The following is a 23,751-nucleotide window of genomic DNA, read 5'->3' as shown; positions in this document are numbered from 1 at the left end:
AATTAATTAAAAAAAAAGAAGATCCCATAAGCTGTGTGGCACGGCCAAAAAAAAACAAAAACAAAACAAGCAAACAAAAACACAAATAACAAAAACAGACCATTTCCCTTAGATGGGCTAGAAATCATAGTAGTGTTCTAGCACCGGCTGGTGCTGGGCTCATGAGAACCAACTGTTAAATTTCCAGAATTAAAAAAAAAAATTTATTTATTTTTGGCTGCGTTGTGTCTTCGTCGCTGCATGTGGGCTTTCTCTAGTTGCGGTGAGTGGGGGCTACTCTTCGTTGCAGTGTGCGGGCTTCTCATTGCAGTGGCTTCTCTTGTTGTGGAGCACGGGCTTCAATAGTTGTGGCACGAGGGCTTAGTTGCTCTGCGGCATGTGGAATCTTCCCGGACCAGGGCTCGAACCCATGTCCCCTGCACTGGCAGGCGGATTCTTAACCACTGCGCCACTAGGGAAGCCCTAAATTTCCAGAATTTTGGAAGCTGGTTGTCAAATACAGATGCTAGCAAAGTTAAATTATATAAACTTACAATTACACAAATTATATTTAAAACAAAGGCAATATATACTCCAAACGTACCTCTCTCTAGTAATTTTACTACATTTTACTATTATTTATGTTCTTGGGATTATTTGTATCTGGATAGTGGAAACACTATATACTGGTGTGCCTCTGCACACCCTAACTGATGTCACAGTGTAGCTAGAAATTGGCCATGGTGGAAGTATCTATACCCCAGAAAGTGGCAAACACTATAAATTAAGAGTCCCCTTTCCCAGAGGTCCAGTTGTTAAAACATTTACTAGAACACCATAGGCTATATTTTAATTTTTTATTTTCTCTTTTTCCCTTTTAAGTAGATTTTATTTTTAAGGGCAATTTCAAGTTCGTACAATATTGAGCAGGAAGTACAGAGAGTTTCCACATACCCCTTGCCCCCATCGTACATACACACCCTCCCCACTATCAACATTCCCCCACCAGAGTGGTATGCTTGTTACAATCCATGAACCTAAATTGACACGTCATTATCACCCAAAATCCATAGGGTTTGGACAAATATATAATGACAGATATTCACCATTACGGTATCACGCAGAAAAGTTTCACTGCCCTAATAATCTTCTGCACTCTACCGATTCATCCCTCCCCACCCCCCGTGCCCCCAACTCCTGGCAACCACTTATCTTTTCACTGTCTGCATAGTTTTGCCTTTTCCACAATCATACCGAACGGAGCCTTCGGAGACTGGCTTCTTTCACTTAGTAATATGCATTTAACCTTCCTTCATATCTTCTCATGGCTTTATAGGTCATTTCTTTTTATCGTTGAATAACATTCCATCGTCTGGATGTACCACTGTTTACTTATCCGTTCCCCTATTGAAGGTGAATGGTTGCCTCCAAGTTTTGGCAATTATGAATAAAGCTGCTGTAAACGTCTATGTGTAGCCTTTTGTGTGGACGTAAGTTTTCAACTGCTTTAGGCAAATACCAAGAAGTATGCTTGCTGGATTGTATGGGAAGAGTTGGTTTCATTTTGTAAGAAAGCACCGAACTGTTTTTTTACAGTGTACGTATCATTTTGCATTCCCACCAGCATCGAATAAGAGTTCCTGTTGCTCCACGTCCTCGCCAGCAGTAGATATTGTCAGTCTTCTAGATTTTGGCTATTCTAGTAGGTGTGTAATGGTATCTCACTGTTGTTTTCATTTGCATTTTCCCTAATGACCTATCATGTGGAGCATCTTTTCATCTGCTTATTTGCCATCTGTATATCTTCTTTGGTGAGGTGTCTGTTAAGATCTCTAGCCAATTTTTTAATCGGGTTGTTTATAATTTAATTTTGTAAAAGAGCTTTGTCACGGTAGATAGTCTTTCAAAAAATGTTCCCCGTGGCAAAACCTAGCAATGTGGTATTTCTGTGCAGGAGGTAGAATATTGTCCCTATTTTTTCCTTCTAGTTTTATTGAGATATAATTGACATACAGCACTGCATAAGTTTAAGGTGTACAGCATAATGATTTGACTTCCATACATCATGAAATGATTATCACAATAAGTTTAATGAACATCCATCATCTCATATAGATGCAAAATTAAAGAAATGGAAAAATAATTTTTTCTTGTGATGAGAACTCTTAGAATTTACTCTCTCAACTTTCATATATAACATACAGCAGTGTTTTTAAATGTTGAAGGAGGCTGAATAATTCTTCCTGCACCACCAAGTCCCTGGACAAGGGTTTGCCTCTTGGCAACACCAGATTGTTACTCATTAATTTCCTTAAAGAGGCAGAACTAACTTAGCTCTCTTCAAATGTACTCCCGTGACCTATGTGGAACTTCCCAAAATGAACATGTTGGGGGCAAGGGGTGGTGAGATGGTGGCACATGTGACGCTGTTTGCTGTGTCCCTTAAGGTGGAAAGAGCCCTGATCAGTGAGTGAAGCCCACGTTCCCTACCTGGCTCTAGCCAGAACTCTCTCTGTGCCGTTGAACAAGTCATGCCTCCTCTCTAGGCTCCATCTTCCAGATCTGTAGAATGAGCACATCGGAACCAGGGGCAGGATTGGCAAATAGTTGCCTCCTTGTCAGAATCCCCTTCCTGAGCCCTGGCAGACAATGCTAATCAACCGGAATCCTCCTTAACACAGTGTTCCAAGCAGCTATTACCAGGCTATTATTCTGAGTGATGGGGTGGCGGGGGGGAATGATGCTGTGAGCCAGCCGTGGTCTAAGCACTCTCTAAATTCCCTTGCGACTCTGACCCTGTACTGGATGCTGCCTGGGAGGAGGTGAGCACAGACTTACCCATGCTTGGCAGAGAACTTCCCGACAGGAGGTAGTATGTTTCCGTAGTTAGGAGCTCAGGGGCTGCAATCTGGTGCATCCGGGTGTGGGTGAGTCCCAGTTCTTCCGCCAGTAGGCTGTGTGACCTTAGAGAAGTTACTAGACCTCTCAGATCCTGTGTCGTCCTCTGTCTCATGGGTTGATGATACCAGCTTCCTAAGGTTGCAGGTGTGAGGATTCCACAAAGTCACGCGTGTATAGTGCCCAGCCCATAGGGGGCTCCGTGGAGGGCAGCTGCGGGAGCCCCTTTCAGATCTTGATAACCCTTGTGGTGTCTGCACGCGGCTGTGATGGTCAAGCAAAGGCCTCGGGGCTGGGCCAAGCCTTTGGCCTGGAAGCTTCAGTGTCTCATGGGCCTCATGGAGATCAGGGCTGCTCTGGGAGTTCCAGGAGTCCCTCCCCCACCGCCAGCCCTGGAGTGTGGACAGAGTGCCTGCAGTCAGCACTCCCTGCAGAAGTTTCTGACTCAGGGGGAGCGAGGGGGAAGGAGAGACAAGGAGCCTGAGTTCTGTGACCAGAAATTGCCACAAGCCCTCTCTAGGAACAGAAGAAACTGCCTTTGTAGGGAGAAGGGATGCAGAAGTGACAGCTGCCTTATGGAATCGGCTTCCCTCCAAATTCAGTCACTTGCTCCAGGCTCCACTTGAGCAGTGTGCTGCTTTGGTTTAGTTTTCACACATTAGAGCCAGTGTCAGTCCTGGCCAGCGGCCTGGCCTTCACCCCCTCCCGAGCCCGCCGGGGAAGGGGCCAGTCTCACCGTGATCGGGGGCTGAGAGCTGGGAGCTGGGTCAGGAGCCCCCAGTTTGCTTGAGCCTCCCCTTCCTGCACCGTGCTGCTCTTCCCCAGACCCCCACCTCCCAGTCGGCAACCTTTACTGTGCGACTTGGCTGGTAAGTAAAAATACTCCTTTCCCCGTTGGTTTCCAGTGCCTGGGCATGTCCATAGAGGCCATTACAGAGCTTATTACCTTCGGCCTGGGAATTTTAAAAGTGTGGTTTTGTTGTAAAACCCAGAATTTCTGACAGCCCGAGTTAATAAGCCCCCCAAGTGAATTCAGAGGGTGTGAATGGGAAAGTTCTGAACAGGATTCCTCCGCTGTAACGCAAGCATCTCAGAAGAAGCCTCTTCTTCCGGTTTAAGGCTGAGTGTGGCACTTTGATGTGGGCCCCTGTCCTTATAAAGTCCCCTCCGAGGAGAGGTAGACTAAAACTTAACCTGGACCCAACACAGTACTTGCAATTTGCAAGTACACATGCTTAGCCCTTAGGGGCTAAAGGCCGTGGTTAAAATAAACAAACAAAGAAAGAAAGTAACAAAAAAAAAAAAAAAAAAAAGAAAGTAACAAGAAAGACAAAACCCACCTGGGCTCACCGACCCACTTTAGCTCACTCAGACCAATAACCTTTATTCTGGTATGCGGACTGTCCCTAAAGATCATGGCCCCCTTTAGAAGTAGAACACATCATATAGCCTTGAATAATAAAAAGGAGCTTCTACCACAGAGCAGCTTTCTCGGGATCAACAGTAAGCCTGGGGGCTTCCCTGGTGGCGCAGTGGTTGAGAGTCCGCCTGCCGACGCAGGGGACACGGGTTCGTGCCCCGGTCCGGGAAGATCCCATATGCCGCGGAGCGGCTGGGCCCGTGAGGAGTTTACCCTCCCAATTCAGGGTTTCATGTGGGGTGCGATTGGGAATAAGCAGCCATCTTGGAACCTTTTGAAGGGAAAGCATCCACCCAGATTCCTGGGAGTCCCTGGGAAGCCTCACTGCCTCCAAGTGCTTGGGTCGGAGGACCTCAGCTAAGGGACCAGGGGTGCAGATAAGGAGATGTTCTCCGAGAAAGGGAGGGGAGGGGCGCCCTGTCAGCTTTGGGAGGCCTTGGGTCCCAGGTGTGTGGATCTGCCAGGGGGCTGGAGTCCAACAGTGCAGCCGAACGCCAGCTCTGTTGCCTTCTCGCTGTGCGATCTTGGGCGAGTGACCTCTGCAGCCTCAGTTTCCCCGAGTGTGAAATGGGAACCGGAGATGGTAGCAGCCATCGCATAGGGTACCTGTCGCATAGGGTTATTATGCGAAGACGCGCCGGGCAGTGCCCAGCCCAGCCCTGAGCCAGTGGTACGCGCCGGGTAAACAGGAACTGCCTCTGTTACTAACTGGCGTTGGATTTCCTAGAACTTGGTTTCCCAGGATGGGAAAGGCCAGTGCTAGCTCCAGCCCGGGACCTAGCGGAGCCTGGGGGAGGGGTGGGCTGGGGAAGGAGGCAGCTGGAAGGGGGAATGGAGGGTGGGCACTGCGCCCCCGCCTCCACCCGCCGCGCGCCCACCCCTCCGACCGCGCCCACCCTCCCGCGCGGGCGGCCGCCTCTCACTCGCGCTGAGCGGCTTGGCGGCGGCGGGCGCGGGCCGCGCGGGGCTGGGCGCGCCGATCTATTAACGTCTGTGTGTCTGGGCCGCGGGTCTGCGGCGAGGCAGGCGCCAGAGGCTCGCCTGGAACCAGATGTGCCGCGGCGCCGCTCTGGCCGCCACCGGCGCGGCGCGCTCGCACGCACGGGCTGGAGCGCACATGGCCAGGCGGGGCGGGCGGCGGCTGGCGCGCCGGGCCGGGCACCCCCGGGGTTCCGGGGCCGACCCCAGACCCGCGGGTGCGGAAAAGCGCCCACCCCCGCCCACTAGCCAGCGCCGACAGTGCCCCGCCAGTATGGGAAAGTGGCCCCGGCACGCTGGGCTCCCGCGGGTGGGGTCCACCGCGCCCGCCGGCGTTGTCCCCCGAGGGCAAGATCCCTCTCGGAAAGCCCAGCCCCTCCACGCCCCCTACAAGGGCCGGGGACTCTTCCAGCCTCGCCCCCAAGTTTGTTTTCTTAAGTTTGTGTGTAAGATTTTTTAAAGTTCTGAGTCAGAGCTTCCCCTAAGATGGGGAGCTTGGGCCATACCGAGAAATGCCAAAATGGGGGGAGGGGAGCAGGAAATAGGGCAAAGGAAATGTAGGGGTTGGCGGCTTTTTAACGCCTGCGTTCGGAAGGGGGCTTTTCACCCACGGCGGGTGAAATACAAGGATTTCATTGAGGCCTGTCCCAGCTTGGCCCCAGATCTGCGTCAACCACAGGATGGTCCCCAGCCCTGGTTGCGGGGCAGCAGCTTGCCCCGCCTCACGCCGCGGCAGCCTTGGGATGCTCTGCTTTCCCCTCTAGGCCTCCTCCGGGGTCCTGTAAAGGGAGCAACGGGAGCTGGGCCCCCAGAGCTCCCCGGTCTCAGTGCCTGGGCTCCCAGGCTCTGGCAGCAACCGCTCCCAGCAGGAGAGGTTAGGAGAGCAGAAAGAAGGCAGAGGGCAGGCACGGCGGTGCTGTCAGGCTGGGCCAGCGCTTTCTGGCTGCAGCGGAGGGGGCCTCACCCAGGGCCTTTGCGTTGGGGCGGTTCCCTCGGTTTGCAGCTCTGCCCCGTGTCTTCTAGAAGAGTGTCTCATAGAAAACCTCTGAAGATTTGTGGAGAGACTGGGTTTTCCCAGGCCTGCCAGCCTTCCTTGTTCTGGAAATGAGGAGCTGAGATGCTGAGTCGGGGGAGGGGAGGTCAGCCCCGTCAACATCAGACACTGAAAGACTAGTCTCCCCTAGATGCCTGCGCAATCCCCAGGGGCTCAGGACGGAGAGGGCTCAGCCCTGGGCAGCCAGAGCTCTGGCCGTTTGTCAGTGCTGCGGTGGATGCTCCCTCTGACATCTCTGGCATCCTGTGGGGACCATCACGTGCCCTCTTGAGGAGGAAACTGAGGCCCAGAGAGGAGCAGTGACAGGCTCGAGGTCACAGGGCTGGCAAGTGGAGGAGGTGGGATTCCAACCCAGGCTGTTGGGCTCTGGAGACAAAACTGGGCTTGGGATCAAATTCCCTCAGCGTCTGGGGGCTCTAGGAAGAGGGAGGGTGGTGGCCCCAGTTGGAGAGGGGATAAGGGTAGCCTGGCGCCTGCCCCTCCAGTCCAGCCCAGCCATCCCTTTCCTTCCAAGCAGGCTCAGCGGTTGTGGCTCGAGCCCAGGCCCCTCCCCAGGCCCCTCCCCCTCCCCCTCCCCCCCCCCCCCCCCGCCCAGGGGTAGAATGATGCCCCCATCCCTCTGGCCTTGAGCACCAGGCTGAAGCCTTTCCCTTCCGGAGGGGATTTCTCTGGCTTATGTTCTGACCCCTAAATTAAAAAAAAAAACAAACCAATAAGTAAATATATTTCTGCAGCTAAGAGGGTCAGGGAAGTGGGAAAGCTTGTAACAGTTCACCCAGTCTATAGTGCACGGAAGTCTTCACACGTTTGGATGGACAGAGAATTGAAATTACCTCCCCATTGGGACCCAAGTTCCGTTCAGTCAATCATATATGTATTTGTTCAGTATTTATTGAGCACCTGCTATGTGCCAGGCACTGATAATAAAGAGGCGAGTTCAGCCTGTGACTGTGGCAGGGCTTCCTGCCTAATCCAGCCCAGCTTCTTCAGAAGCATCCGGGAAGGACGGATTCCTCAGGCACATTTGGGACAGCTCTGGGGAAAAAGTGTCCTACAAGCTGTTGTTTAGGAGCAAAGCTTCAGTGCATCCTTGATCCTCTTAACAGTCAGAGTGTCCGCTCAACAGATACAAACATGAGGTTTAGAGAGGTTAAGGAACTTGCCAGTAGGTGGCACAGCCACTATATGGCAAGTCTGGGGCTCAAACCTAGACCCATCTGACTCCAAGTAAATGTACCAGTGGCTAAGGTGGTTCAGCGCTTACCCTGTCCCAGGCACTGTTTTAAGAACCTTGCCTATGGTAACTCATTTTATCCCCACAAAAACCCTATAAGGGAGATGTCATTAGCTCCATTTTCTAGATGGGAAAACAGAAGCACAGAAAAGGAGTAACTTTCTCAGGATCACACAACAGTGAAGCTGGGATATGAACCCAGGAAAGCTAACTCTGGAGTCTGGTTTGTAACATTGTGCTGGGTGAATAACCTTTTATGCTTTTGTTGGGGAGCCTGTTCTGACTGACTTGGCGGCGAGAAAGAACCCAGAAAGTCCTGGCACAGGGGAGGGTGTGGCTGTAAGACCTTCCACTGAAGCAGCTGGGGTTTGGGTGGAGGTTAAGTGAACATCCACCACACGCTCAGCCCTGGTCCATGCCACCCACAGCAAGAAACACTTTATCTGAACTGTCACATTGAGTCTGCTCCGTGAAATGGTGAGGTAATACCGGTCACCCACATAATAGCTAATGTTACTTGAGCGCTTACTAGGTGCCAGACATTGTCTAAGCACTTTAGGTACTGCCAACCCCATTTACAGTGAGGAAACCCAGTCTCGGAAAGGTGAAGCCACTTGTCCAGAGAGCTCATGTAGCTGGTGTGTGGTGAAGCCAGGACTGGAATGCAGCTATTTCCAGGAAAGAGAGGTACGGTTGAGCGGGTTATCCACTGCATAGCTATAGGGGGCACTAGTCACACTGTCGTCTATAGGGATGCTGCCATGGAATTGTGCAGTGCACTACCTGCTCAACAAGACATGCTGTCCCTGGGTGTGTCTGATCTTAATGGTGGCCTCTTAATGCCCCATCCAAAAAAGGAAATGATATTCATGCACACTGTAAGTGGACTCATGTGTGAGCTGGATACATGTGGACATGGGTCCAAAAGTCTGCCAAAAATTTAATAGATATGCTGGCATGGTGGGATTTAGGGATGATTTTTCTCCTTTCAAATGTCCTTCAGTAAGTCAGAAAGAGAAAAACAAATATCGTATATTAACGCATATATGTGGAATCTAGAAAAATGGTACAGATGAACCGGTTTGCAAGGCAGAAATAGAGATGCAGTTGTAGAGGTCAAACGTATAGACACCAAGGGGGGAAAGTGGGGGGTGGGGGTGGTGGGATGAATTGGGCGATTGGGATTGACATGTATACACTAATATGTATAAAATGGATAACTAATAAGAACCTGCTTCTTACCAAAAAAAATTAATTAAATAAAAATTTAAAACGTCCTGCAGTGCTGGGCTTCGTTGTTGTTGTTCTTTCCCCATCCTTTAAAAGGAAAAAGAAGAAGAAAAATTAGAATATCTAGAGCAGCTCTATCTGATACAACTTTCTGTAATGAGGAAAATACTCCCTATCTGTGCTTTTCAGTCTGGCAGCCACTGGCCACATGTGGCTGTTGAGTCCTTGAAGTGTGCCTGGTGTGACCGAGGAACAGGATTTATGTTTTTATTTCATTTTAATCAATGTAAATTTGACTTTAGATAGCTGCATGGACCAGTGTAGAGCTAGCGGGTGGATCGGCACTTTTCATGTCGAGTCATGACATTCTCTGTTTGCTGCACTGAAGCCCGTGGTTCCTAACCTTGCAGGTGAGGGAGACTGGGCTGCAGACTCTCAGCTGGCCCTGGGCCTGCTGGATCAGAATCCCTGGAGAAGGGATGGGAACGTCCCTTTTCTTTCTTTTTTTTTTTTTTTTTGTGGCCGCGCGCTGCGTAGGATGTGGGATCTTAGTCCCTGACCAGGGATCGAACTCGCGCCCCCTGCAGTGGAAGTATGGAGTACTAACCACTGGACCGCCAGGAAAGTCCCACAATGTCCCTTTTTTTTTTTTTTTTTTTTTTTTTTGTGGTATGTGGGCCTCGCGCTGTTGTGGCCTCTCCCGTTGCGGAGCACAGGCTCCGGACGCGCAGGCTCAACGGCCATGGCTCACGGGCCCAGCCGCTCTGCGGCATGTGGGATCTTCCCAGACCGGGGCACGAATCCGTGTCCCCTGCATCGGCAGGCGGGCTCTCAACCACTGCGCCACCAGGGAAGCCCCACAATGTCCCTTTTTAATGAACTTCCCTGGGAGTCTTGAAGCAAATGGTCAGTGGTCACCCTTTGAGAAATCTGGAAGATCTGGAATCAGCCCCTCCCCTGGAGGCCACTGGAGTGGCGAGGGGGCAGGGCAGGCTCCCAGAATCACAGGAGACTCATTGGAAAAGCTGCCTTCAAATGTTAGCAAGGTGGCCCTGGGGAAGAGTCCCCTGTGCTGTCCCTCGCTTGAAGCATAAACTGGGGGACCCACAGGGAAAGGGATTCTGACTCACTGCAATAGAGAATTTTCTAGAGTCAGGGTTGACTGTCATCTGAGGGTGTGACTGGGACCAGTTAGAGATGTCACAGATAGCTCTGTGCCCAAGCTCTGAGTGCACCCTGCCGGTGAGGCTGGTGGAGGCCAGGAACACAGACAGGCGCCCGCCCCGCTGACACACAACAGGGGATAGTCAGCCTTGAGGGCACCAGGGCCTATGAGCCTGTGGTGGGGGTGGAGTGTGGGCAGAGCCCTCAGATTTGCTCAAGTAGAACAGAGGGGCCAGCTAAGCCACAGGAAATTGGAGTGGTCTCTGCACCCAGCCACCAGCCCTCGTCCTGACTCCCAGCAGGCGCTGGTTGTGGGCTGTGAGAGGTCCAGAGCTCTTAAGTGGAAGAAAAAAACCCCACAGTGGGTCCTTAGCAGCAACTTCATCCTGGTCTGGAAATGGTTAATGAGGGCAGCTTCCACTGCCAGATGCCAGCCACTTAGGGGACAGACAGACTGGACATAAGCTCCCGCTTCATCACTGCCCGGCTGTGTGACCTGGGTCAGCTACTTCACCTCTGAACCTCACTGGCCCCGACTGAGAACAAGGCTTAGTTACAGCGCCTTCTGCATTGGAGAAGGCAGGGCTTTGTAACCCAGTGCCAGGCACACAATAAAAGTTCAGTGATGGGCTTCCCTGGTGGCGCAGTTGTTGAGAGTCCGCCTGCCGATGCAGGGGATACGGGTTCGTGCTCCGGTCCGGGAAGATCCCACATGCTGCGGAGCGGCTGGGCCCGTGAGCCATGGCCGCTGGGCCTGCGCGTCTGGAGCCTGTGCTCCGCAACAGGAGAGCCCGCAACAGTGAGAGGCCCGCATACCGCAAAAAAAAAAAAAAAAAAAAGTTCAGTAAATGGAAGCCAAAAAAAAAGGGTGGGAAGTGAGAGTCCTGTCCTCACCACAGACCCACACTGTGCTGAGCAGGGCAGCAGAAACACTCAAGACAGCCTGGAGCTTCTCTGAGCTGAACCTCAAACTCACATTTTCCAGCGTGCCTGGAACTCACAGATGGGTCATAAAAACCTGCAGTGATACTTTAAAGGTCAGCCTCTCTGGGAGTACAGCATCAACCCAGAGCTGGGGTCAGGGGAGGTCCCGCCAACCTTGGAAGAGGGGCCGATGGGCACTGCCTTTATCTCAACTGCTATCTGTGGGGACCTGTGCAAGGGACCCCAAGGTGAAACGGGGCAAAGGGACAGGTTCTCCTGGGGCACAAAAGCTGACTCTCCATCAAGCTGACTTTTTAGCGCGGCGGTCTGTGCACACGATTCAGAAAGTCTATGAACCACCACCCCCCAACAAAGTTACATGCAAACTTCTGTGTGCACCTGTGTTTTTCTGGGGAAGGGTCCATAGCATTCCTCAGATTCCTCAAGGAGTTCATGACTGAAATGGAGGAAGAACCAATGAGCCATGGCCTAGGTTTCATTTTGGAAAAGTAATAGTGAGGGGACTTCCCTGGCGGTCCAGTGGTTAAGACTCCACACTTCCACTGCAAGGGGCACGGGCTTGATCCCTGGTCGGGGAAGTAAGATCCCGCATGCCGTGCAGCGCGGCCACAAAAAAAAAGGAAAGAAAAGTAATAGTGAGGGTAGTGGGCATCTGTGCAGCCCATTGCGTTTAGCGTGTTCTTGGGAAAGCCCTGGACTGTTCCATCCTCTCTGTGTCAGCTTGAGAGGGAGGCATAGATACCGTTCTTGCCCCAGTGCACAGATGGTGAAACCGAGGGCCCAAGAAGGGAACTCTCTTGACTAAGGACACACAGGGTAACGTTTTCCTCAAGCTCAGATGCTCGGGAGAGGCAACCATTGGCTCTCTTGCTGGGCTGCTGGTTTGCCCCACCCCCTGCCAACCGTGCCCAATTGCTGGGTCAGGGATGCGCTCCCGCACGCCCCTCCCCAGGGAACCCAGAAACAGAGAGAGAGCAGGAAGGAGGAAAATGGGTGTTCTCAGGGGGTTGGACGTCAGTGGTCAGAACTTGGGGTCCCACTGCCTTGCTGGGAGCCCTTGGCTAAGTCGCTGCCCCTCCTTATGGCTCAGTTTCCCCATCGGCAAAAATGAGGGGCTTTGGGGACTTCCCTGGTGGTCCAGTGGTTAAGACTCTGCACTTCCACTGCAGGGGGCATGGCTCGATCCTTGGTTGGGGAAGTAAGATCCCCGCATGCCACTCAGCGTGGCCAAAAATAATAATAATAATAATAAATACAATTTTTTTTTAAATGAGAGGCTTTGCCAGACAATCTGTAAGGATCCTTCAGGACTGAGTCCTGGGAAGACAAGTGTAACAGGCTTGAGATCCCCAGAGCCATTTGCAGCTTTGTTTTAGGACCAAGCCACACGAAATCGGACCTTCTCTGCGCCCGACCCCCAGCCCTCGCCCTGACTCCCAGCAGGTGCTGGCTGTGGGCTTTGAGAGGCCCAGGAGCTCAGAGCTGGGAGAGGAAACCCCACACTGAGCCCTGAGCAGCAGCTTCACCCTGGTCTGGAAATGGTTAATGAGCTTTCCTCCAGATACCAGCCCCTTATTAAAATGTAGGTTTTACAATATATCTGGCATTTGGCCACCAACCTTAGATTAAAACCAGACGGGACAGACGCTAGCCCCCTTCTTAGGCCAAATTTTAAGCAAAGGGCTGCTCTTCCTCCCGATTGGTTCCTGGGCTCCCAATCCCCCTGTACCCCCATTCCAGCCATGTGCCCCCACTTTCTGGAGCTCGGTTTGGGGGTGTCGGGAACAGAGAAGACAGGGCTGACCACAGATGTGAACTTCTGGGTCCTGGAATGCTGAGGTGAGAGGTGATCTGGCCCTGGACCCAGAGGTTTTGGGGGCAGCAGAGGAGGTTCCAGGGACCCCAGAGCCTTTGAGATGGTCAGGGGTATCTGGCTTTTGACCTCCCACCTTTCTCTGTGCCTAAGAATAGGACACACATGTTCTCTGCCTGGTAGCTTCATCCCTTTTTCCCTACTTGGGCCCAATGATCACATTTTTCAAAGGCTCCTGGGTCTCTGAAGAAGTTTTGGCCTCACGCATCCCCTTGTGGCGGCCCCCACGTGGAGACATTCTGTCCGGAGAACCACGCCCCCTTGTGGCAGCTGTCTTACTGAGCATTTCCCCAAAGACCCTGACCCAGAGTGGCTCTGGGGCTTCCCAGGCAGCACTGAGCCACTATCTGGGCCTTAGAGACTCTGTTCTCCCCACTCCCGGTCACATCCCCGCCAAGCGTTCAGGGGATCTCCTTTCCTTGCTATTCTCAGCCAATCCCAGTTTTTCTCTCTACCCCCTCCCTTTTTTCTGTGTTCTTTTTTTTTTTTTTTTTTTTTTGCGGTACGCGGGCCTCTCACTGTTGTGGCCTCTCCCGCTGCGGAGCACAGGCTCCGGACGCACAGGCTCAACGGCCATGGCTCACGGGCCCAGCCGCTCCGCGGCATGTGGGATCTTCCCGGACCGGGGCACGAACCCGTGTCCCCTGCATTGGCAGGTGGACTCTCAACCACTGCGCCACCAGGGAAGCCCTGTGTTCTTGTATGACGACTTTATTGAGATTTAATTCACAGAACATACAATTCACCCATTTAAAGCATACAATCCAGTGATTTTTAGTCTGTTCGGTTGTACAACCATCACCACAATCGATTTTAGAACATTTTCATCACCCCAGAAGTAAACCCTGCACCCTTTAGTCCTCACCCCCGCACCCCACCCCCATCACTCTCCCCTGGTCCCTGGCAACCACTAATCTACTTTCTGTCTCTATAGATTTGCCTATTCTGGACAGTTCATATGAGTGGAATCGTACATTATGTGCCCTTTTGTCAATGGCACCGTCTTCTTTCACTCAGTGTAATGTTTTCGGGGGTCATCTGTGGTGTGGCATGGATTAGTACTTCGTTCCTTTTTACAGTCGAATAATATTCCATTGTATGGATGTTTGGGGTACCCACTCATCAGCTGATGGGCATTTGGGTTGTTTCGACTTCTGGGCTATTATGAGTATTGCTGCTATGAGCATTCATTCGTATCCAAGTTTCTGTGTGGACATATGTTTTCATTTCTCTTGAGTATACAACTGGGAGTGGAATTGCTGGGTCATATGCTAACTCTATTTTTAGCATTTTGAGGAACTGCCAGGCTGTTTTCCAAAGTGGTTGCATCACTTTTCATTCCTATCAGCAGTGCCTGGGGGTTCTGATTTCTCCACATTCTTTCCACCACTTGTTATTATTTGCCTTTTGATTCTAGACATCCTAGTAGGTGTGAAGTGGTATCTCACTGTGATTTTGCTTTGCATTTCCCTGATGGCTAATAATGTTGAGCATCTTTCCATGTGCTTATTGGTCATTTGTGTATCTTCTTTGGAGAAATGTCTATGCAGATCATTTGCTCATTTTTAAATTGGACTATTTTTCTTTTTATTGTTGAGTTACAAGAGTTCTTGATATTTTCTAAATACAAGTCTCTTATCAAATATATGATTTGAAATAGTTTTCCCATTCTGTGGGTTGTCTTTTTACTTTCTTGATCGTGTTTACAAAAGTTTTAAATTTGAAGAAGTCCGATTTCTCTTTTTTACAATTTAATTGCTTGTGCTTTTTCTGTCATATCTAAGAAACCATTGTCTGGCCCTTTTGAGGGCAAAGGGAACTGGCTTTGGAAGTTGAGACTTTCATCCCTTTTTTGGAATGAGGGCTTCCTTCATCTACATAATCATTCATTCAGAAATATTTCTGAAACCAAACTACTTGCCCAGTCCTGGGGATACAGCAGTGACAAGGAAAACCCAGCCCCCACCTTCCTAGAGCTTAGAATGGAATGGAAGAGACAAGCATGAAGCAGAAAACCAAAACAGAAGAATGACTTAATTACAGATGTACTGGAGAGGGAAGAGGGCCCAGGAGCCTGTAACAAGGAGATCTGTCCTGGTCTGAGGGCTGGGAAAGACCCCCCAGGACAGGGCATTTAGTCTGAGATTAAAGGCCGGGAAACATTAGCCAGGCAAAAGGGTTGCAGTGCTCTAGGCCAGGAACATGTGCAAAGGCCCTGAGGTGGCAGGAACTCTTGCTGTCCGGTAAGGCAAATCACCTTGGCGCACTGGCGCCTCCACTGAGGTCTCTTGGGGGGTCCAGTGGCCTGATGGAAGTGTGTGCAGCATGCCATGTCCTTAGTGTGTGTACGGAAGAGGTTCTAGACCCCAGAGAGACCCAGATGCATTGCAGCTGCCTCCAGGACCCTGCTGAGGATTCGAGAGGACATGCAGGGGCCTCCCCCAGCCTCCTCCAGACTCCAGGGTTAGCCCAAGCCTGCAGATGCCTCCTCATAGCCATACTAGTTACTGGCCTCGGGCTGGGAGGGGGTGGGGGGTGCAGCAGTCCCAGGCTGAGGTGGCCCATGACGCTGGGTTCTTACATGCTGTCTGAGGCCTGTGAGATCATGGGGACATGGATAGGGCCCCAGGGGACCTCTCTGACTCCCTGGGCCCAGCTGTGTCTTCCTTGCTCACCTTCCTTCCTGAGATATTTTCTCCTTCTCTAGACTGGTAGCTATAAAAATGTATCAGCACCTTGGGTTTTTGTTCAAAATGAGTGAGATGAAACATCCTTGGAGGGGCAGCTGGACAGTGGGTGTCGGTGGCTGACTCCCCTCCCCCACTGCCCCAAGCCCCTCCCTCCTGCCCTGTGACACATGCGGTCATGACTCAGCCCTGGCCAGGTCTCTATGGCTCCATAAGGAAGAACCTGGACCCTGGAGACAGGCCGGGAGGGGGGCAGACTCTGAAGTCTTCCCACGCTCTTCCAGGGCCTCCTCATTTGTCTGTTCATCTCTTCATTCACTCACTCAACACTCAACAAATATTTGTGGAGAGTTTACCCTGGGCCAGGCCCTGTGACAGGTCCCAGAGAGACAGAAAACAGCAAGTTCCAGTCCCTGTCAGACAAATGACCCTACATGTACGCTGCAACGTGACAGAGCTATGATGGGGGGTCTGGGATGGCTTCCTGGAGGAAGTGGCATTCTGCTGAGAACTGAAGGTGAGCCAGGGAGGCAGAGAGAAGTCGCAAGCCCACGAACAGAGCGGGCAGAGGTCCTCAGGGGAGAGGATGTGCATGTCCAATGTAAATCCTGACCTCAGGGAGGCTGCGAACCTGGGACAGCAGCGCTGAGACCACCGCAGCCCCCCTGACCTGCCACGGCCCACCCAGGGCAGAGCCCAGAAACCCTCAAGACAAAGGCCCCATCCTTCTGTCATGTTCACCGTTAGTTTGTCCAGGGCTGGGCTGGAGGCTGGGGCCAGCTCCTCCCTCGGTTCACCCTGCCAAGTGGCTACCAGGGGAGAAAAGAAAGGACCTGGGGCTGGCAGGGGGAGGACTCTCACTCGCTGTGTGACCCTGGGTAGGTCCTAGCCCCTCTCTGGGCCTCTCTCCCTCTTCTCCTCCATGAGGCAGAGGCATCCCTGCCTCCCATCTTGAGGTTGCTGGGGGCCTCCAGGGAGGTGATGCTGGGAAGTCCGCCTGTGTGATCTCACCCCCCTTTGTGCCTTAGCCCTGGTCCCTGAGTGTCCTGGACTGAGGCCGGCCCGTCCAAACATGAAAGCAGCTCTTAGCTCCTTGTTTGGATTCTGGCTGGGGCGGAGCTGGCCTCCTGGGGAAGCCCCCGGAAGCCCAGGCGCCCTTCTCCAGATGGCTGCAGGCTCCATGCTTCTTCTCCTTCCTCCTCCCTCCTGTCCATCCTTCCTTTCTTCCTTCCAACGTGGGTGATGCACTTGGTGCCAGGCGTGACCCTGGCTCTGCCCTCACAGGTCTCACATGCCCCGCCCCCTCAAAGCTACCCCACCCTGCATGCTGTTGACAGCCCCCCTGCCCTGTGTGCCGGGGACTCCAGCACAGATCCCAGCTCTAGAGATGCTCCTGTTGCCTTCAGCCCCCCTCTTCTTGGCTGACCCATTCACCCTAAGCCCCTGGAGAGACCCCCAGGATCCCGCTGTATGAAGACCTGGGGGTACTCTTAGGGCCGGCCGCCCATGCCAAACTGGTTAAAAGCCTGGGCTCCGTGCCAATCCTCAGGTTTAAGTCCCAGCTCCAGCCTTGACCGGCCACATGGATTTGGCAGGTTTCTTAACCCCGTGCCTCAGTTTCCTCATCTGTAAAGTCAGGCTAAGAGCACACAGGTCTGACGGTTGCGAGGGTTCGATTAGGTGGCTCCTGTTACTTCCATTTCTCAGTGCAATTCCTGAGGCTGGTACAGAATAAAGGCTTCATCCACCGCCACGCTGCTGGTGCGCCAGGGCCAACCTGAGGTCCTAAACCAGGACCCCGGCTCCTTTACCGCCTGTCCCGCCTCTCACTTCCTATCTGAGGAGGTGAGATTCTCCCTCAAGTCTCTCCGGGTGGCATTTGAGCCAGGGATGCTGCCTCACAGAAGCTAGGGACACCGTTTCCAGAATTCCTGTCGGAGCCCTTCTCCCAGGGGTCTTTCAAAGGAACCCAAGTCTCTACCAAGAGACCTGGGTGTTTGAGGGGGGCAGCCTCTCTGTGCCCCCCACCTCCACTTCCTTCCTCAGACTTTTCTGGCTGTAAATATTTCTGCAGCTTCGAAGCTCCTTTGACCAAGGCCCAGTGTTAATTTGTTAAATCCACGTCAAGGTCCTGGGGACGCGTTGTTTATTTTTGTGAACGTGTTGGCAGAGATCACATTTGGGGTGGGGGGAGGCTGCTTATTTGGTCAGAATAAATGCTAATTAATAAAAGTTATTTATTTGGGTTGGAGCTTGCCATGGCCCCAGGGTCAGGCACAAACTGACTATTTGAAGCAAAAACAAACAGAGAGTGTCTCTCAACGGCTTGAGAAAGGCAGAAACGAAGAGGCCGGATTTATTTGTCTTAGGAAGAATTTGCAGTTAATTCCCTCCAGACTATTTAGACCCTTAAATTACACGGAATAAGAAAAACCATGGGTGCAGGAGAGGGAGGCAGGAACACTTGATCATTTGGCCGAGAGCAGAGTTTTTAAATGTCTTTGGCCTGAAGTCAGCCAAACAAATTGTACGTGTGAAATAATTTAATGGCAGAAAACTGTGCGCCAGTCACTTCTTTTTCATTGTAATGTAACAAGGGAGGGAGAGCATGGCTGGCCTCCCCTATGTGAGGCTGTTTTTCTCTTCCCTGATCCCGCCCCTCACAATAGCCCCTAAACAGCCCACGTAAATGGAGGTGGTTTCAGGCTTTATTTTCAATCCCAGAGGAAAGCAGAACTTTTACAGAACAAAAGGAAACTTTGGGCACAGCCCTGACTTGGACGGAGCTGGTCCCAGTACTCGCTGGCCTGAGGCTTCAAGAGTATTTATTTTCCAAATGCTTTAAGCTCAAGCGTGGAACCCCCAGAGGACACACGCCTACCACAATCCACTTCTCAGGGGGTTATTCAGGAACTCGTGGTAACAAATATCCAGCACATCTGCTGGGAAGCGGAGTCCAGCCCGAGAGCCCTGGCTGAGTCCAAAGCTGTGGGTTCAAGTCCTGGGTCACCTCCAAGACGCTGCGTGAATCTTCCTGAACCTCGAGCTGCCTCTCCTCAGCCTCTGCCCACAGCAGGGACTGGAACCATCCTTCTACTGCGGGCGGGGCGGGGCGGAGGGAGAAAGATCTTTGTCTTCAGGCGGGAAGAGGGTTGCACACAAGGAAGAAGGCCAAGAGCAGCGAACATATATCAAGCGATTACTATGCTCTTGGCACTGAGTTAAATTCAGCTCCTCCAGGAACTTTGTGTGACCTTGGGCAAGCCGCTGGCCCTCAAGGCTCCCAGAGGTGAGGTCTTCCTCCCGGAGGCTATAGGATGGAGACTCGGGGGCATTTCTGCACCAGTGAGATGACATGATCCATGGTGTCTCCCAGAGCTGGGGCGTAGAGTGTGACAGACCCCCGCATCACCTTCCCCGGGAACCGCGGGAGGCGGCCCCCTCGGAGACAGGCTCACAAACCGGGCCGCCTGAGCCTTCCCACAGACACAGATTCCAGTCCCCGCTGTGTGATCTTGGGTGAACCTCCCAGAGCCTCAGTTTCCCAGTGTGTGAAATGGGCCAGTGCCTCATAGGGCAGATGCCAGGATTCAGTGGATGGAAGTGGACAGAGCGCTTGGCATCCCTCCTGCCCACACCAACTTTTTTTTTTTAAAGATTTAATTTTGATTTTAATTTTTGGCTGCATTGGGTCTTCATTGCTGCACACGGGCCTTCTCTAGTCGAGCGGGGGCTTCTCCTATTGCAGAGCAATAGGCTCCAGGCATGCGGGCTCAGTAGTTGTGGCACGCGGGCTCAGCAGTTGTGGCACACAGCCTATAGAGCGCAGGCTCAGCAGTTGTGGCACACGGTCCCAGTTTCTCCTTGGCACATGGGATCTTCCCGGACCAGGGATCGAACCCGTGTCCCCTGCATTGGCAGGCAGACTCCTATCCACTGTGCCACCAGGGAAGCCCCCAAACCAACTTTTGTTGAGCGCATCCCATCATAGCTGCCTTGATGGGAACCCCCAGGGAGATGTGACTCCAGACCAGTGGAGACCAGCTGGTATCAGGGGTGGGGAGAGTCTCAGGTTGTTGGGAAGGGTGTTAAGCGCCCTTGTGTGAGGGTTTCAGGTCCAAGGCACCACGCAGTTTGGCCAAAGAGCAGAGTTGTTTCTTCCGGCGCCCACTTGGAGGGGGCCGAGGCTGCAAAATGATTTTCATTTCAACACCCTCAGTTTTGAACTGCTAAATTTCCTGAAAAATTCTCCTTTTTTGGCTGAAATACCTCCTGCGTTGGGTTTGTGCCCAAGAAGCATTGCCTGAAGGGGGGCGGAAATCGGCTCGCGATGGCTGGTGTTCCAGAAGCTTCTGTCCGCTCTCAGGCTCTTGATCACACAGGTTTTCAGCGCTCAGCCCTTGTTATTTCAGTTTAAGGTTTCTTCCAGCTCAAGGGGGTGGGGAGCGGGGGATGGAGAGACATTCACCGGCACCAGACATTCTCATCCATCTTCACCTTTTCTTGGAGGAAAGGGGTGAGGAGTGAAGACTGAAGCGGGTCCAGGAGAAGAGGCCAGCTCGCCCGGGGCCGCTCCGTGTTCCCTGCCATTGCCTACCCCACCCCCAGATGCGTCCCACGTTTGCAGTACTTCCCAAAGGGGAAACGTACTGGCCCTCAACTCCTGGCCCTCCCTGCAAACCAGGGCCTCTCTCTCTCAGCACTATGGACACGGTGAATCAGAGATTTCCCTGACGCGGGGCCTGCCTTGTGCATCGAAGTGTACTCAGCAGCATCCCCAGCCTCTGCCTCGATCCTAGGAGCACCCCCTCTTCCAGTCCTGACCATCAGAAATGTCTCCGGACATTGCCAGATGTCCCCTGGAGGCTACATTGCCCTCTGTTGAGAACCACTGGTCCAAACCAAGTAGGGTCATCTTTTTCCCGGCATCCTACCTGATTCCTGCCTGACAACCCCCCCCACCCTACCCCCGATGCAATGACTTACCAGGCTCATGGAACAATTTAGCCTCCGAACAAATCAGCCGGTTGCTTAAGAGTCAGTAAACCCTGCTAACCTGGGAGCTCATTCAAAACCCAGGATTGAGTGGTATCCGTGGCTGGGCCTGGAATGTTCTAGATGCTCAGCTGAACAACTTCTCAGCATCGTGGGAAGCACATAGCACGTATAAAGGGAATGTGTAACTGGGGAAGCAAAAATACAAGGTGTGGCCCCAAATCCAAAAGGTTCACAATGCATTCTGTTGGCCCAACTGTGGGCAAAACTGACCTTCCTCTCCACCGCTGCTGGGAAGCGTTATGGGGAATTTGGCCACATCTAGCATTTTACTCACTGGCCAAGCAATCCCACTTCTAGGAATCTGTCCCAAATATTCACTGGCAAAAATAGAAAATCATGTTTGCACGAGGTTATTCATTGTGGCATTCTTTAATTGCAAAAGATTGGAAACACACTACGTGCCCATCCATAGGGCTCTGGTTTCAGTTGACTAAACCACGGTACATTCGCACAACCGAGTGGTACAGAGCTGTGAGAAGGTACATGCAGGAGTTCTCTGCACTGGATGGAGGAATCCCTGGGATGTATTGCTCAGTGGGAAAAAAGGGAGATGCATAACAGGACGTGGTCTGCTATCTTTCAATATAAGAGGGGGAGAAAATATTATACTTGAAAAAAATATTTGCAAAAAGCAATGCTGGGGACTTCCCTCGTGGTCCAGTGAGTAAGACTCCACGCTCCCAATGCTGGGGGCCTGGGTTCGATCCCTGCTCTGGGAACTAGATCCCGCATGCATGCCACAGCTAAGAGTCCACATGCCGCAACCTAGAAGTCCACATGCCATAACCAAAGATCCCGCATGCAGCAGCTAAGACCCGGCACAGCCAATATAAATAATAAATAAATTAATTAATTAAATATATATTTTTCTAAAAAGCAATGCTGGAAGGATAGAGCAAAGGCTAATTCAAAAATTGTTCTGATATGTGGAGGGAGGGAACAAGAGGGAAAATATAATACGGAAATTAACGCAAATAAAGAGAGCTGGGTTTGTTGGGCCAGGTGGAGTGATCTCTGGAGCAAATTAAATAGGAAGAGGCAAGCTTCAGTTTTGGGACTTCCCTGGCGGTCCAGTGGGTAAGAATGCGAGCTCCCAATGCAGGGAGCCTGGGTTCAATCCCTGGTCGGGGAACTAGATCCTGCATGCATGCCGCAACTAAGACCTGGTGCAGCCTAAATAAGTAAATAAATATTAAAAAAAAAAAAAGACAGAGAGAGACAAGTTGCAGCACCAATGCGTTCATCGTGATCTCATGCTTGTAAATTTTTTTAAATACACATTTGTAATTTTGTAAATCTTGGGGAGCAGACTCGGGAGAAGGGAGTAGTTTGTTTTACTTTGTGCCTTTCTGTGCTGCTGGAATCTGTCACTGCGACAAGCAGTGACATTATTTGGTTATTAAAATATACTTTTTTTTCCTTACATGAAATCTCCAGATTTAAAAAAAATTAAATTTAATATTTATTTATGTTTCTCTCTTACGTTTGAATTTTGAGGTAAAGTTTGCATACAATAGTGTAGAAATCTTAAGTGGACCCTTCACTGAGGTTTTGTTTTTCTTCTTCTTCTTTTTTTTTTTAATACAGCAGGTTCTTATTAGTTATCTATTTTATACCTATTAGTGTATATATGTCAGTCCCAATTTCCCAATTCATCCTGCCATCCCCCGCCCCACTTTCCCCCCTTGGTGTCCATACATTTGTTCTCTACATCTGTGTCTCTATTTCTGCCCTGCCAACTGGTTCCTCTGTACCATTTTCCTAGGTTCCACCTATATGTATTAATATACGATACTTGTTTTTCTCTTTCTGACTTACTTTACTCTGTATGACAGTCTCTAGGTCCATCCACGTCTCTACAAATGACCCAATTTAGTTCCTTTTTATGGCTGAGTAATATTCCATTGTATATATGTTCCACATCTTCTTTATCCATTCGTCTGTCAGTGGACATTTAGGTTGCTTGCATCACCTGGCTATTGTAAATAGTGCTGCAATGAACATTGGGGTGTGTGTGTCTTTCTGAATTATGGTTTTCTCTGGGTGTATGCCCAGTAGTGGGGTTGCTGGGTCATATGGTAATTTTATTTTTAGTTTTTTAAGGAACCTCCATACTGTTTTCCATAGTGGCTGTATCAATTTATATTCCCACCAACAGTGCAAGAGGGTTCCCTTTTCTCCACACCCTCTCCAGCCTTTGTTGTTTGTAGATTTTCTGATGATGCCCATTCTAACTGGTGTGAGGTGATACCTCGTTGTAGTTTTGATTTGCATTTCTCTAATAATTAGTGATGTTGAGCAGCTTTCATGTGCCTCTTGGCCATCTGTATGTCTTCTTTGGAGAGGTGCCTATTTAGGTTTTCTGCCCATTTTTGGATTGTGTTGTTTGTTTTTTTAATATTGAGCTGCATGAGCTGTTTATATATTTTGGAGATTAATCCTTTGTCCGTTGATTCATTTGCAAATATTTTCTCCCATTCGGAAACAACAAACAAGTCTTTTCGTCTTGTTTGTAGTTTCCTTTGCTTTGCAAAAGCTTTTAAGTTTCATTAGGTCCCATTTGTTTATTTTTGTTTTTATTTCCATTACTCTAGGAGGTGGATCAAAAAAGATCTTGCTGTGATTTATGTCAGAGTGTTCTTCCTATGTTTTTCTCTAAGAGTTTTATAGTGTCTGGTCTTACATTTAAGTCTTTAATCCATTTTGAGTTTATTTTTGTGTATGGTGTTAGGGAGTGTTCTAATTTCATTCTTTTACACGTAGCTGTCCAGTTTTCCCATCACCACTTATTGAAGAGACTGTCGTTTCTCCATTGTATATCCTTGCCTCCTTTGTCATAGATTAGTTGACCATAGGTAAGTGGGTTTATCTCTGGGCTTTCTATCCTGTTCCACTGAGCTATATTTCTGTTTTTGTGCCAGTACCATATTGTCTTGATTATTGTAGCTTTGTATTATAATCTGAAGTCAGGGAGTCTGATTCCTCCAGCTCCATTTTTTTCCCTCAAGACTGCTTTGGCTATTCAGGGTCTTTTGTGTCTCCATACAAATTTTAAGGATCCAGATTTTTTAATGTTTGATTAAATATTCTTTTTTTTTTTTTGAAGTATAGTTGATTTACAATGTTGTGTTAATTTCTGGTGCACAGCAAAGTGATTCAGTTAAATATATATAATCTTTTTTATATTCTTTTCCATTATTGTTTATTACAAGATACTGAATATAGTTCCCT

The 23,751-nt window shown here is 50.6% G+C and overlaps 1 protein-coding gene across 1 annotated transcript in view; it reads left to right on the top strand.

Moving 5' to 3' along the window:
• The window catches only part of PRRX2 (paired related homeobox 2), a 48,358-nt gene that overhangs the window by 21,280 nt on the left and 3,327 nt on the right, over window positions 1-23,751 (top strand). The gene's annotated exons all lie outside the window — the stretch shown is intronic.

The sequence above is a fragment of the Hyperoodon ampullatus genome, assembly GCF_949752795.1.
Source record: "Hyperoodon ampullatus genome assembly, chromosome: 6".
Lineage (NCBI taxonomy): Eukaryota > Metazoa > Chordata > Mammalia > Artiodactyla > Ziphiidae > Hyperoodon > Hyperoodon ampullatus.
Note: the sequence above shows the minus strand (reverse complement) of the source record. Positions and strands in the feature narration are given on the sequence as shown.